General features: G+C 38.0%; 1 non-coding gene across 1 annotated transcript; it reads right to left on the bottom strand.

Annotated features, from left to right (window-relative positions):
• Positions 1-12,968: 12,968 nt before the first annotated feature.
• LOC112787179 (small nucleolar RNA R71) lies at positions 12,969-13,076 on the bottom strand. Its single transcript, XR_003194608.1, has one exon. It is a non-coding gene; the product is annotated as a small nucleolar RNA R71 (small nucleolar RNA).
• Positions 13,077-15,688: the final 2,612 nt, after the last annotated feature.

The raw sequence follows: 15,688 nt of genomic DNA, 5'->3' as shown, positions 1-15,688 counted from the left end.
GAAGAAGACAGTAGGAAAGCAGAGATTCAGAAGACAGAGCATCTCCAAAACCTCAACCTGTTCTCCATTACTGCATAACAAGTATTTATTTCATGTTCTTTTACTTTTTACAATTAAATCTAAGAATTATTGATATCCTGACTAAGAGTTATAAGATAACCATAGCTTGCTTCAAGCCGACAATCTCCATGGGATCGACCCTTACTCACGTAAGGTATTACTTGGATGACCCAGTGCACTTGCTGGTTAGTTGTGGGAAATTGCAAAAGTGTGATTGTGATTTCGTGCACCAAGTTTTTGGTGCCGTTGCCGGGGATTGTTCGAGTTTGGACAACTGACGGTTTATCTTGTTGCTTAGATTAGGAATAATTTGTTTTTGTTGGTTTAGAGTCACTAAATTTGAGTATTTTATTTGAGTTAGTTTCATATTTTAAGTTTGGTGTCAATTGCATGCTTTTATTTTCTTTTAATTTTTCGAATTTGCATGTTCTTAGTTCTTTCTTGATCTTTAAAAATTCTAAGTTTGGTGTCTTCTTTGTGTTTTCCTTTAAATTTTCGAAAATTTGTGTTTGATTTTCTAAAAATTTTAAGTTTGGTGTCCCTTGTGCTTTTATTTACTTAAAAATTTTTCAAAAATTTGTTCTTGGTGTTCATCTTGATCTTCAAAGTGTTCTTGGTGTTCATCTTGACATTCAAAGTTTTTTTGTTTGTTCTCTTTGTTTTGATCTAAAATTTCTAAGTTTAGTGTCATTTTGTTGTTTTTCTCTTTCCTCATTAAAATTCAAAAATTAAAAAATATCTTTTCCTTATTTTACTCATAAATTTCGAAAGTTTGCATTAAATTAGTCAAAGATTTTCAAAATCATATATTTTTTTAGTCAAGTCAAAATTCTAATTTCAAAAATTGATCTTTTCAAATCTTTTTCAAAAATCAAACTTTTTAATTTCTTCAATCATATCTTTTCAATCATATCTTTTTTTTTATAAATTACAATCATATCTTTTCAATCATATATTTTTCAAAATAATTTTCAATCATATCTTTTTGACTGCTAATTTCAAAATCTTTTTCAAAAAATTACCTAACTACTTTTCTCTTTCATATTTTGAAATTAACTAAGCATTCTTTTTCCAAAATCTTTTTAATTAATTAATTAATTAATTTAGTTTTCAATTTGCTTTTATTTCATTTTCTTCTAATTTTCGAAAATTTTATTTTATCTCCCATTTATTTTGTTTTATTTTCGGTTACTTTTAATTAAATAAAATAAAAAAAATTTTAAAATATAATTTAATTGCAATTCATATCAATTCCCTTTTCTCCATCATGGACATAAGTGGAAATGAACAGTCCAGAAGGACTCTGGGGTCATATGCTAACCCCATTACAGCTGCATATGGGTGTAGCATCTGTATACCTCCCATCAAAGCAAGCAGTTTTGAGCTAAATCCTTAGCTCATTATCATGGTGCAGCAAAATTGCCAGTATTCCGGTCTTCCACAGGAAGAACCTACTGAGTTTTTGGCACAGTTCTTACAAATTGCTGACACAGTACGTGATAAAGAAGTGGATTAGGATGTCTACAGATTATTACTGTTTCTATTTGCTGTAAAAGATCAAGCTAAGAGGTGGTTAAATAACCAACCCACAGCAAGCATAAAAACATGGAGACAGTTATCAGACAAATTTCTGAATCAATTCTACCCTCTAAAAAGGATGACACAGCTGAGGCTGGACATCCAAGGCTTTAAACAAGAGGATCATGAATCCCTTTATAATGCCTGGGAGAGGTACAGAGGGATGCTAAGGAAATGCCCCTCTGAAATATTTTCAGAGTGGGTACAGTTAGACATCTTTTACTATGGGCTTACAGAAAGAGCTCAAATGTCTCTAGACTACTCAGCTGGTGGATCTATATACATGAGAAAGATGATTGAAGAGGCTCAAGAACTCATAGATACATTTGCTAGAAATCAACATCTGTACTCAAGCAATGAGGCCTCCATAAAAGAAGAGGCTATGGCAGTAACTACTGATCCTAATCCTCAAGAACAGATTGTTGAACTTAATGAGCAATTACTCCTTATGACAAAACAATTAGCAGAATTTAAGGAGTTGCTCCAAGACACTAAAAATGCTAACAAGAATATAGAAGCACAATTGAATCAGACAAGACAGCAGCTATCTAAACAGATAACAGAAGAATTCCAAGCTGTTAAACTAAGGAGCGGGAAGATATTGAATAATTCAGCTCAAAGTAGCAGAAAACCAAGAAAGGAACAACTGACAGAGGATAACCAAACCACTGCCCAAATTCCCTCTGAGAACAGCAAGAGCCCAGAGAGGAATAATTTTGGCGTTCAAACGCCAGAAAGGGGTGAAAAGTTGGCGTTAAACGCCCAGTGGATGCCCACTTCTGGCATTCAAACGCCAGAAAAGGGAGAAAAACTGGCGTTGAACGCCCATTCCTTGCCCAGTTCTAGCATTCAAACGCCAAAAAAGGGTGGGAAGCTGGCGTTAAATGCCCATTCAGCACCCAATCCTGGCGTTCAAACGCCAATGAGGGATCAGACACCTGCAAGTGCTGATAGTAACCCCTCTAAGAAGGTTTCTCCAACCACCTCTGTAGGGAATAAACCTGCAGCAACTAAGGTTGAGGAATATAAAGCCAAGATGCCTTATTCTCAGAAACTCCGCCAAGCGGAGCAGGATAAAAATCTGCCCGCTTTGCAGACTATCTCAGGACTCTTGAGATAAAGATCCCATTTGCAGAGGCACTTGAGCAAATACCCTCTTATGCTAAGTTCATGAAAGAGATCTTAAGTCATAAGAAGGATTGGAGAGAAACTGAAAAGGTATTTCTCACTGAAGAATACAGTGCAGTCATTCTGAAAAGCTTACCAGAGAAGCTTAAAGATCCAGGAAGCTTTATGATACCGTGCACATTAGAAGGTACTTGTACCAAGACAGCTCTATGTGACCTTGGAGCAAGTATCAATCTAATACCTGTATTTACTATCAGAAAGCTTGGCTTGACCGAAGAAGTCAAACCAACCCGGATATGTCTTCAACTTGCTGATGGCTCCATTAAATACCCATCAGGCATCATTGAGGACATGATTGTCAAGGTTGGGCCATTTGCCTTTCCCACTGACTTTGTAGTGTTGGAAATGGAGGAGCACAAGAGTGAAACTCTAATTTTAGGAAGATCTTTCCTAGCAACTGGACGAACTCTCATTGATGTCCAAAAAGGGGAAGTGACCCTGAGAGTCAATGAGGATGAGTTCAAGTTAAATGTTGTCAAAGCTATGCAGCATCCAGATAAATCAAATGATTGCATGAGCGTTAATATTATTGACTCCTTGGTGAAAGAGATCAATATGACTGAGAGTCTTGAATCAGAGCTAGAGGACATCTTTAAAGCTGTTCAGCCTGATCTGGAGGAACCAGAGGAAATAAAAGAACCTCTGAAAATTCCTCAGGAAGAGGATAAGCCTCCTAAACCCGAGCTCAAACCACTACCACCATCCTTGAAATATGCATTTCTGGGAGAAAGTGACACTTTTTCGATGATCATAAGCTCCGCTTTAAATCCACAGGAAGAGAAAGCACTAATTCAGGTGCTGAGGACACACAAGACAAGTCTTGGGTGGTCCATAAGTGATCTTAAGGGCATTAGCCCAGCAAGATGCATGCACAAGGTCCAATTGGAGGATGATGCTAAGCCAGTGGTTCAACCACAGAGGCGGCTAAATCCAGCCATGAAGGAGGTGGTGCAGAAAGAGGTCACTAAGTTACTAGAGGCTGGGATTATTTATCCTATTTCTGATAGCCCCTGGGTGAGCCCTATCCATGTTGTCCCTAAGAAGGGAGGCATGACAGTGGTTCATAATGAAAAGAATGAACTGGTTCCTACAAGAACAGTTACAGGATGGCGTATGTGTATTGACTACAGAAGGCTCAATACAGCCACCAGAAAGGATCATTTTCCTTTACCATTCATAGATCAGATGCTAGAGAGACTAGAAGGTCATGATTATTACTGCTTTTTGGATGGCTATTCAGGTTACAACCAAATTGCAGTGGATCTTCAAGACCAAGAGAAAACAGCATTCACATGTGCATCTGGAGTATTCGCATACAGAAGGATGCCTTTTGGTCTGTGCAATGCACCGGCAACCTTTCAGAGATGTATGCTCTCTATTTTCTCTGATATGGTGGAAAAATTTCTAGAAGTCTTCATGGATGACTTCTCAGTATTTGGAGACTCATTCAGCTCCTGTCTTGATTATCTAGGACTTGTTCTGAAAATGTGCCAAGAGACTAACCTGGTTTTAAACTGGGAAAAATGTCACTTTATGGTGACTGAAGGAATTGTCCTTGGGCATAAAATTTCGAACAAAAGAATAGAGGTGGATCAAGCTAAGGTAGAGGTAATTGAAAAATTACCACCACCTGCTAATGTAAAGGTAATCAGAAGCTTTCTGGGACATGCAAGATTCTACAGGAGGTTTATAAAGGATTTTTAAAAAATTGCAAAACCTCTGAGCAATCTGCTAGCTACTGATATGCCATTTGTGTTTGACACAGAGTGTCTGCAAGCGTTTGAAACCCTGAAAGCTAAGCTGGTCACAGCACCAGTCATCTCTGCACCAGACTGGACATTACCATTCGAACTAACGTGTGATGCCAGTGACCATGCTATTGGTGCAGTATTGGGACAGAGGCATAACAAGCTTCTGCACGTCATTTACTATGCTCGCCGTGTTTTAAATGATGCACAGAAGAATTACACAACCACAGAAAAAGAGTTACTTGCAGTGGTTTATGCCATTGACAAGTTTAGATCCTATTTAGTAGGTTCAAAAGTGATTGTGTATACTGACCATGCTGCTCTTAAATACCTACTCACAAAGCAGGATTCAAAACCCAAGCTCATAAGATGGGTGTTGCTTTTGCAAGAGTTTGATATAGAAATAAGAGACAGAAAAGGGATAGAGAACAAGGTAGCTGATCACCTGTCCTGGATAGAACCAGTAGCAGGGGCGTCCCTCCCTCCTACTGAGATCTCTGAAACCTTTCCGGATGAACAACTTTTCGCCATTCAGGAAGCACCATGGTTTGCAGACATTGTGAATTATAAAGCTGTGAGGTTCATACCCAAAGAGTACAGCAGGGTGCAGACGAAAAAACTAATTTCAGATGCAAAGTACTACTTATGGGATGAACCATATCTCTTTAAGAGATGTGCAGACGGAATGATCCACAGATGCGTACCCAGAGAAGAGGCACAGAAGATCCTATGGCATTGCCATGGATCACAGTATGGAGGACATTTCGGAGGTGAGTGAACAGCCACTAAGGTCCTCCAATGTGGCTTCTACTGGCCTACTCTCTATAGAGATACCCGAGAGTTTGTGCGTAACTGTGACAGTTGCCAAAGAGCTGGTAACTTACCTCATGGTTATGCCATGCCTTAACAAGGGATCTTAGAGATTGAGTTGTTTGATGTATGGGGTATTGACTTCATGGGTCCCTTCCCACCATCATACTCAAACACGTACATTCTGGTGGTAGTAGACTACGTATCTAAGTGGGTAGAAGCAATTGCCACACCCACTAATGATACTAAGACAGTGCTGAAGTTCCTTCAGAAACATATCTTCAGCAGATTTGGCGTCCCCAGAGTACTAATCAGTGACGGGGGCACTCATTTCTGCAACAAACAACTATACTCTGCTATGGTCCGATATGGAATTAGCCACAAAGTAGCAACTCCATATCACCCACAGACAAATGGGCAGGCTGAAGTCTCTAATAGAGAACTAAAAAGAATCCTGGAACGGACTGTAATTGCCCGTAGAAAGGATTGGACAAAAAGCTTGGATGATGCTCTGTGGGCATACAGAACAGCATTCAAGACTCCTATAGGAACCTCTCCATACCAGCTTGTGTATGGCAAGGCCTGTCATTTGCCCGTGGAACTGGAACATAAGGCCTACTGGGCAACCAGATTCCTAAACCTGGATGCTAAGTTAGTTGGAGAGAAAAGATTGCTCCAGCTGAATGAGTTAGAGGAATTCAGACTTAATGCTTTTGAAAATGCTAAAATTTATAAGGAGAAAGCAAAAAAGTGGCATGAAAAGAAACTGTCATCTAGAGTTTTTGAACTAGGACAGAAGGTTTTGCTCTTCAACTCTAGGCTCAGACTATTCCCCGGAAAATTGAAATCCTGGTGGAGGGGACCATATGTGATCACAAGTGTGTCACCATATGGATATGTTGAGCTTCAGGATTTTGAATATGATAAAAAGTTTATTGTTAATGGACAGAGAATTAAACATTAACTTGAAAGCAATTTTGAGCAAGAATGCTCAAAACCGAGGCTTGAATAAAGCTCAGTCAAGGTCTAGCTAAAGACAATAAAGAAGTGCTTGCTGGGAGGCAACCCAGCCATTCGCAAGTTATTTGTTTTAAGTAATACTTGTAGAAGTTTGATATAAATTTTCTTCAAATATTAATCATCAAAATTGAAGGAATTCATAGAGTTACAGAAGGATTCAGCAAAAAAAAGCAGAGAAAAGGAGCTCACTGGCAAGAAAATGCCAGTAAAGAGCATTTTGGGCGTTAAACGCCAGAATGGGTACCATTCTGGGCGTTTAACGCCAGTAAAGGTACCATTTTGGGCGTTAAACGCCAGAATGGGTACCATTCTAGTTGTTTAACGCCAGAATTGCAGCATCCTGGGCATTCAGAAAAATGCCCAGTAGCAAAGGATTTCTGGCGTTTAACGCCAGCCAGGGTACCTGGCTGGGCGTTAAACTCCCACAATGGCCAACTTATGGGCGTTAAACGCCAGAATGGATACCATTCTGGGCGTTTAACGCCAGAAAGACAGGGGGAGAGGATTTTGTTTTCCACTTCAAAATTTTCAAATTTTTATGTTTTGACTCATAATTTTCTGCATAAACATGTTTCAAATTTGCATCATTCATCCTCAATTTTTCAAAAATTCAACAATTTTCTAAATCTCTTTTCAAATTTCTTTCAAATCCTTCCCAAATCTTCTTCAAAAACTCAAGTATCTTTTCAATTTCTTTCCAAATCTTTTCAAACTAATCATATCATCTCTTATTTCTTAGATGCATAAACAAATTTTCAGATTTAACTGCTTTATATCTTTTTCAATTAAAAATCTCATCTTTTTCATATCATGATTTTATTTTCTTCCACCAATCATATCTTTATGTCATATCTCTTTCAAAATTTTTGAAATCCCTCCCCTCCTCTTATAAATACACGTCCGGCTATCCCCTCCTCTCCACCATTCGAATTTGCCTCTCCTTCTCACTCTTCCCTTTCCTTTCTTTTGCTTGAGGGCAAGCAAACCTCTAAGTTTGGTGTGTTTTTCCGTGATCACTGAGCTAAGACTCATCAAGATCATGGCTCCTAAGGGAAAACAAACCAATTCAAGAGGCAAGAAAGAGAATACTCCAAAGAGTCTTTGGAATCAAGAGAGGTTCTTCACCAAAGAACATGCATACCATTACCATAAAATAATGGGTCTAAGATCAGTGATCTCGAAAGTTAAATTCAATTTGAAAGAAGATGAATATCCGGAGATCCAAGAGCAAATTCGAAACAAAGGTTGGAAAATTCTAGCTAATCCTGAAACAAGGGTTGGAAGAAACATGGTTCAAGAGTTCTATTCAAATCTGTGGCTAACAGATAAGCAGAGAATAACTGGAACCGCCTTTCATACCTACAAAACCATGGTCAGAGGAAGGATTATTTACTTCTATCTGGACAAAATAAGAGAGGTCTTCAAATTGCCTCAACTACAAGATGATCTAGAATCCTTTAATAGGAGAATGGTGAGAGAAGATAAGGGGTTGGATCAAGTTCTAAAGGACATATGCCTCCCTGGAACTAAGTGGATAACTAATTCAAAAGGTGTCCCAAACCAACTCAAGAGAGGAGATCTCAAACCAGTTGCAAGAGACTGGTTGGACTTCATTGGGCGTTCCATACTGCCCACTAGCAACCGCTCTAAGGTCACTGTCAAAAGAGCGGTAATGATTCATTGTATTATGCTGGGAAACAAAGTGGAGATTCATCATCTGATTTCTTGTGAGATTTACACAATTGCAAACAAGAACTCCACTGAAGTCAAACTGTCATACCCAAGCTTAATTTCTCTGCTATGTAAAAATGCTGGGGTGAGGATGGGAGTAGATAAATTCATCCCAATCGAATATCCAATCACCAAGAAGTCAATGGAAGGACAACAAGTGCAAGACAACTCCATCAAGAGGAGGGCGCAGGAGTTCCTCCTAGAAATTCTTGAAATTGACTACAGGACCCGCCTAGAAGCATCTATCACCAAGCTGCAAGAAGCTGTGGATCAACTTAAGGAAGAATAGCAGAATCAAAACTGCATGCTCTGTAAGCTGCTGAAGGAACAAGAGAAGCAGGGGCGTGAGCTACAGGAGCTGAAGCGCCAGAAGCTCTACCTTGAAGGACCAAACACCCCACAGACTGAAGGAACATCCACTGCTCAAAATCAAGATTGTTGAGTCCTAACTCTGTGATAACCTTTATTATTAGGAATCTATTTTAAGAGTCATTTATTTTTCTGTTTTTAATTTTTTGTCTTCTATTATTATTGGTTTGCTCTTATATTTATTTTTGAGTCTTATTTTCATTCCATGATTAATAAAATTTAAAGTTTATGTCTTAAAGTTATGAATGTCCTATGAATCCATCACCTTTCTTAAATGAAAAAAAAAGTTTTTAATTGCAAAAAGAAAAAGAAGTGCATGAATTTCGAATTTTAAAACAGATTAATTATTTTGATGTGGTGGCAATACTTTTTGTTTTTCTGAATGAATGCTTGAACAGTGCATATTTTTGATATTGTTGTTTATGAATGTTAAAAATATTGACTCTTGAAAGAATAATGGAAAAGGAGAAATGTTATTGATGATCTGAAAAATCATAAAAATGATTCTGGAAGCAAGAAAAAGAAGCAACAAAAAGGAGAAAGAAAGAAAAAGAAAAAGAAAGCAGAAAAAGCCAATAGCCCTTTAAACCAAAAGGCAAGGGTGAAATAAAAAAGGGATCCAAGGCTTTGAGCATCAGTGGATAGGAGGGCCCACAGGAATAAAATCCTGGCCTAAGCGGCTGAACCAAGCTGTCCCTAACCATGTGCTTGTGGCGTGAAGGTGTCAAGTGAAAGCTTGAGGCTGAGCGGTTAAAGTCGTGGTCCAAAGCAAAAACGAGTGTGCTTAAGAGCTTTGGACACCTCTAATTGGGGACTCTAGCAAAGCTGAGTCACAATCTGAAAAGGTTCACCCAGTTATGTGTTTGTGGCATTTATGTATCCGGTGGTAATATTAGAAAACAAAATGCTTAGGGTCACGGCCAAGACTCATAAAGTAGCTGTGTTCAAGAATCAACATACTGAACTAGGAGAATCAATAACACTATCTGAATTCTAAGTTCCTATAGATGCCAATCATTCTGAACTTCAAAGGATAAAGTGAGATGCCAAAACTGTTCAGAAGCAAAAAGCTAATAGCCCCGCTCATCTAATTAAGACTGATCTTCATAGATGTTTTTGGAATTCATTGTATATTCTATTATTTTCATCCTATTTGATTTTCAGTTGCTTGGGGACAAGCAACAATTTAAGTTTGGTGTTGTGATGAGCGGATAATTTATACGCTTTTTGGTATTGTTTTTAGTATGTTTTTAGTATGTTTTAGTTAGTTTTTATTATGTTTTTATTAGTTTTTAAATAAAAATCACATTTCTGGACTTTACTATGAGTTTGTGTGTTTTTCTATGATTTCAGGTATTTTCTGGCTGAAATTGAGGGACCTGAGCAAAAATCTGATTTAGAGGCTGAAAAAGGACTACAGATGCTGTTGGATTCTGACTTCTCTGCACTCGAAGTAAATTTTCTGGAGCTACAGAAACCCAATTGGCGCGCTCTCAATTGCGTAGGAAAGTAGACATCCTGGGCTTTCCAGAAATATATAATAGTCCATACTTTACCCGAGATTTGATGGCCCAAACCGGCGTTACAACTCAGCATAGAAATTCTGGCGTCAAAACGCCAGAACTGGCATGAAAGCTGAAGTTAAACGCCCAAAATGGCACAAAAGCTGGCGTTTAACTCCAAGAAAGGTCTCTACACGTGAAAGCTTCAATGCTCAGCCCAAACACACACCAAGTGGGCCTCGGAAGTGGATTTCTACACTAACTATTCTAGCTTACTCATTTTCTGTAACCCTAGGTCACTAGTTTATTATAAAAACTACTTTTAGTGATTCATTTGGTACCTCATGACACACTACACGTTTTATATTGTATCTTCTACGGCATGAGTCTCTAAACCCCATGGTTGGGGGTGAGGAGCTCTGCTGTGTTTTGATGAATTAATGCAATTACTACTGTTTTCCATTCAATCACGCTTGTTTCTATTCTAAGATATTCACTCGCACTTCAACTTAATGAATATGATGATCCGTGACACTCATCACCATTCTCAACCTATGAACGTGTGCCTGACAACCACCTCCATTCTACCTTAGACTGAGTGCTTATTTCTTAGCCTCCTGATTCAGATCAGAGTCTTCGTGGTATAAGCTAGAATTATTGGCAGCCATTCTTGAGATCCGGAAAGTCTAAACCTTGTCTGTGGTATTCCGAGTAGAATCTGGGAAGGGATGACTGTGACGAGCTTCAAATTCGCAAGTGCTGGGCGTAGTGACAGACGCAAAAGGATCAATGGATCCTATTCCAGCATGAGTGAGAACCGACAGATGATTAGCCGTGCAGTGACAGCGCATTTGGACCATTTTCACTGAGAGGACGGATGGTGGCCATTGACAATGGTGATCCACCAACATACAGCTTGCCATGGAAGGAGCCTTGTGTGCGTGAAGAAGAAGACAGTAGGAAATTTATTTCATGTTCTTTTACTTTTTACAATTAAATATGAGAATTATAAATATCCTGACTAAGAGTTACAAGATAACCATAGCTTGCTTCAAGCCGACAATCTCCGTGGGATCGACCCTTACTCATGTAAGGTATTACTTGGACGACCCAGTGCACTTGCTGGTTAGTTGTGCGGAATTGCAAAAGTGTGATTGTGATTTCGTGCACCAGTTCTTCATGATCTTCAGGTTGTTCTTGATGATTTTCTATGTTTGATCTTTAATTTTTCTTGTTTTGCATCTTTTCTTATTTTTCATATGCATTTTCAATTTGTTAGTGTCTCAATATTAAAAATTTTTAAGCTTGGTGTCTTGCATGTTTTTCTTTTCTTAAAAATTTTCAAAAATAAGTTTTTGGTGTTCATCTTGACATTCAAAGTGTTCTTGGTGTTCATCTTGACATTCATAGTGTTCTTGCATGCATCATTTATTTTGATCCAAAATTTTCATGCATTGAGTCTTTTTGATATTTTTCTCTCTCATCATTAAAATTCAAAAATAAAAAAAAATCTTTTCCTTATTTCACTCATAATTTTTGAAAATTTGATTTGATAAAAAATTTTTTAAATTTAATTGTTTCTTATGAGTCAAGTCAAATTTTCAATTTAAAAATTCTATCTTTTGCAAATCTTTTTCAAAAATAAAATCTTTTTCATTTATTTTTACATATTTTCGAATTTTTTTTTAAAAAAATTGAATTTCAAAATCTTTTTCTTATTTTTATCTCATATTATCAGGAATTAATACTAACTTTTAATATTTTGATTCAAAAATCTCAAGTTGTTACTTGCCTATTAAGAAAGGTTCAATTTTTAAAATTTAAAATCATATCTTTTTGTTTCTTGTTAGTCAAGTAATCAACTTTAATTTTAAAAATCAAATATTTTTAAATTTCTTTTTCAAATCTTTTTCACAATAAATTTCAATCACATATTTTTCAAAATCAATTTCAAAATCTTTTCCAACTTCTTATCTTTTTCAAATTTGATTTTCAAATCTTTTTCAATTAACCACTTAACTTTTTGTTTGATTTTAAAAGTTTACTATTTCAATCATATCTTTTTCAAAACCACCTAACCACTTTTCTCTCTCCTAATTTTCGAAAATCACCTCCCTCTTTTTTTTTAAAAATCTTTTTAATTAATTAATTGTTTCTTCTAACTTTTTCGAATACTAATTAATAAATAAAATAAAAACAAAAATATTTTTCTTTTTTTCTTCTTCTAATTTTCGAATTCTTCTCCCTCTCATCTCCTTCTAATTATTTTATTTATCTACTAACACTTATCTTATTCTTAAAAATTCGAACCCTCTCCCTCTTTCTGTGTTCGAATTCTTTTTCTTCTCTTCTACTCACATAAAGGGACCTCTCTACTGTGGCAAAGAGGATCCCTATTATTTTCTGTTTCTTTCTTTTTCATATGAGCAGGAGCAAGGACAAGAACATTCTTGTTGAAGCTGATCCGGAACCTGAAAGGACTCTGAAGAGGAAGCTAAGAGAAGCTAAAACACAACACTCTGAAGAGGACTTTACTGAAATTTTCGAAAAAGAAGTAGAGATGGCCGAAAATAATAACAATGGTGGAGATGCAAGGAAGATGCTTGGTGACTTTACTACACCAAATTCCAATTTACATGGAAGAAGCATCTCAATCCCTGCCATTGGAGCAAACAATTTTGAGCTAAAGCCTCAATTAGTTTCTCTGATGCAACAGAATTAAAAGTTTCATGGACTTCCATCAGAAGATCCTTTTCAGTTCTTAACTGAATTCTTGCAGATCTGTGATACTGTTAAGACCAATGGGGTTGACTCCGAGGTCTACATGCTTATGCTTTTCCCGTTTGTTGTAAGAGATAAAGCTAGAATATGGTTGGACTTTCAACCTAAAGATAGCTTGAACTCTTGGGATAAGCTGGTCACAACTTTCATAGCCAAGTTCTTTCCTCCTCAAAAGCTTATCAAGCTTAGAGTGGATGTTCAAACCTTTAAACAGAAAGAAGGTGAATCCCTCTATGAAGCTTGGGAGAGATACAAGCAACTGACCAAAAAGTGGCCTTCTGACATGCTTTCAGAATGGACCATCTTGGATATATTCTATGATGGTCTGTCTGAATTATCAAAGATGTCATTGGACCATTCTGCAGGTGGATCCATTCACCTAAAGAAAGTGCCTGCAGAAGCACAAGGACTCATTGACATGGTTGCAAATAACCAGTTCATGTACACTTCTGAAAGGAATCCTGTGAGTAATGGGACGCCTCAAAGGAAGGGAGTTATTGAAATTGATACTCTGAATGCCATATTGGCTTAAAATAAAATATTGACTTAGCAAGTCAATATGATTTCTCAGAGTCTGAATGGATTGCAAGCTGCATCCAACAGTACTCAAGAGGCATCTTTTGAAGAAGAAGCTTATGATCCTGAGAACCCTGCAAAAGCAGAGATGAATTACATGGGTGAACCCTATGGAAACACCTATAATCCCTCATGGAGAAATCATCCAAATTTCTCATGGAAGGATCAACAAAAGCCTCAACAAGGCTTTAATAATGGTGGAAGAAACAGTTTTAGCAATAGCAAGCCTTTCCCATCATCCACTCAGCAACAGACAGAGAATTCTGAGCAGAATCTATCTAGCTTAGCAAATATAGTCTCTGATCTATCTAAGGCCACTTTAAGTTTCATGAATGAAACAAGGTCCTCTATTAGAAATTTGGAGGCACAAGTGGGCCAGCTGAGTAAAAGAGTCACTGAAACACCTCCTAGTACTCTCCCAAGCAATACAGAAGAGAATCCAAAAAGAGAGTGCAAGGCCATTACCTTACTTGTGGCCGAACCCAAAGAGGAGGAGGAGGACGTGAACCCTAGTGAGGAAGACCTCCTGGGACGTTCAGTGACCAATAAGGAGTTTCTCTTTGAGGAACCAAAGGAATCTGAGGCTCGTCTAGAGACCATAGAGATTCCATTGAACCTCCTTTTACCATTCATGAGCTCTGATGACTATTCATCTTCTGAAGAAGATGAAGACATTCCTGAAGAGCAAGTTGCTCAATATTTAGGAGCAATCATGAAGCTGAATGCCAAATTATTTGGTAATGAGACTTGGGAGGATGAACCTCCATTGCTCATCAAGGAACTAAATGCCTTGGTTCAGCAAATTCTACCTCAAAAGAAACAGGATCCTGGTAAATTCCTAATTCCCTGTAACATAGGCACCATGACCTTTGAGAAGGCTCTGTGTGACCTGGAGTTAGGAATAAATCTTATGCCACTCTCTGTAATGGAGAAACTTGGGATCTTTGAGGTACAAGCTGCCAGAATCTCTTTAGAGATGGCAGACAACTCAAGAAAACAAGCTTATGGACTAGTAGAGGATGTGCTAGTAAAGGTTGAAGGCCTTTATATCCCTGCTGATTTCATAATCCTAGACACTGGGAAGGATGAGGATGAATCCATCATCCTTGGAAGACCGTTCCTAACCACATCAAGAGCTGTGATTGATGTGGACAGAGGAGAATTGGTCCTTTAACTGAATGAGGACAACCTTGTGTTTAAAACTCAAGGATCTCTTTCTGTAACCATGGAGAGTAAGCATGAAAAGCTTCTCTCACTGCAGAGTCAACCAAAGCCCCACAGTCAAACTCTAAGTTTGGTGTTGAACCCCACATTCAAACTCTAAGTTTGGTGTTGGGAGGTCCCAACAATGCTCTGAACATCTGTGAGGCTCCATGAGAGCTCACTGTCAAGCTATTGACATTAAAAAAGCACTTGTTGGGAGGCAACCCAATGTTATTTAATTATATCTATTTATTTTCTATTGTTATTTTATGTTTTTTTAGGTTGATGATCATGTGTAGTCATAAAAACTACTGAAAAATCAAAAACAGAATGAAAAACAGCTTTAAAAATAGCTCACCCTGGAGGAAGAACTTACTAGCATTTAAACGCCAGTAAGAAGCATCAAACTGGCGTTTAACGCCAGAAAGAAGCATCAAGCTGGCGTTAAACGCCAGAAACAAGCACCAGATTGGCGTTTAACGCTAGAACAGAGCATGGAAGTGGCGTTAAACGCCAAAAACAGGCTACATTTGGGCGTTTAACGCCAAAAACAAGCAGCAAGCTGGCGTTTAACACCAGACATGCATGCTAAGGGCGTTTTACACACCTAATTGGAGCAGGGATGTTAAGTCCTTGACCCCACTGGATCTGTGGATCCCACAGGATCCCCTCAGGATCTGTGGACCCTACAGGATCCCACCTACCCCACCTCTTCTTCTCTCCTATTCACACCTTTTTATAACCCTCTTCCCCAAATACCCTTCACCAACACCTCAATCACTCTTCCCCCATCACCTCTTAACCACTCACATCCCTCCACTCTTCCCCATAAACCCCACCTACCTCAAAAATTTAAATTTTTTTCCCTCCCAAACCCAACCCTAATGGCCGAACCCTAAACCCCCCCACTCCTATATAAACCCCTCATTTCTTCTTCATTTTCACACAACACAACCCTTTCTTCTTCCCCTTGGCCGAATACACACCTCTCTCCCTCTCCTCCATTTCTCTTCTTCTTCTCCTTCTTTCTTTCTTCTTTTGCTCGGGGACGAGCAAACATTTTAAGTTTGGTGTGGTAAAAGCATTGCTTTTTGTTTTTTCATAACCATTAATGGCACCTAA

Source organism: Arachis hypogaea, chromosome 20, assembly GCF_003086295.3.
Source record: "Arachis hypogaea cultivar Tifrunner chromosome 20, arahy.Tifrunner.gnm2.J5K5, whole genome shotgun sequence".
NCBI lineage: Eukaryota > Viridiplantae > Streptophyta > Magnoliopsida > Fabales > Fabaceae > Arachis > Arachis hypogaea.
This window is presented reverse-complemented; position numbering and strand designations above follow the sequence as displayed.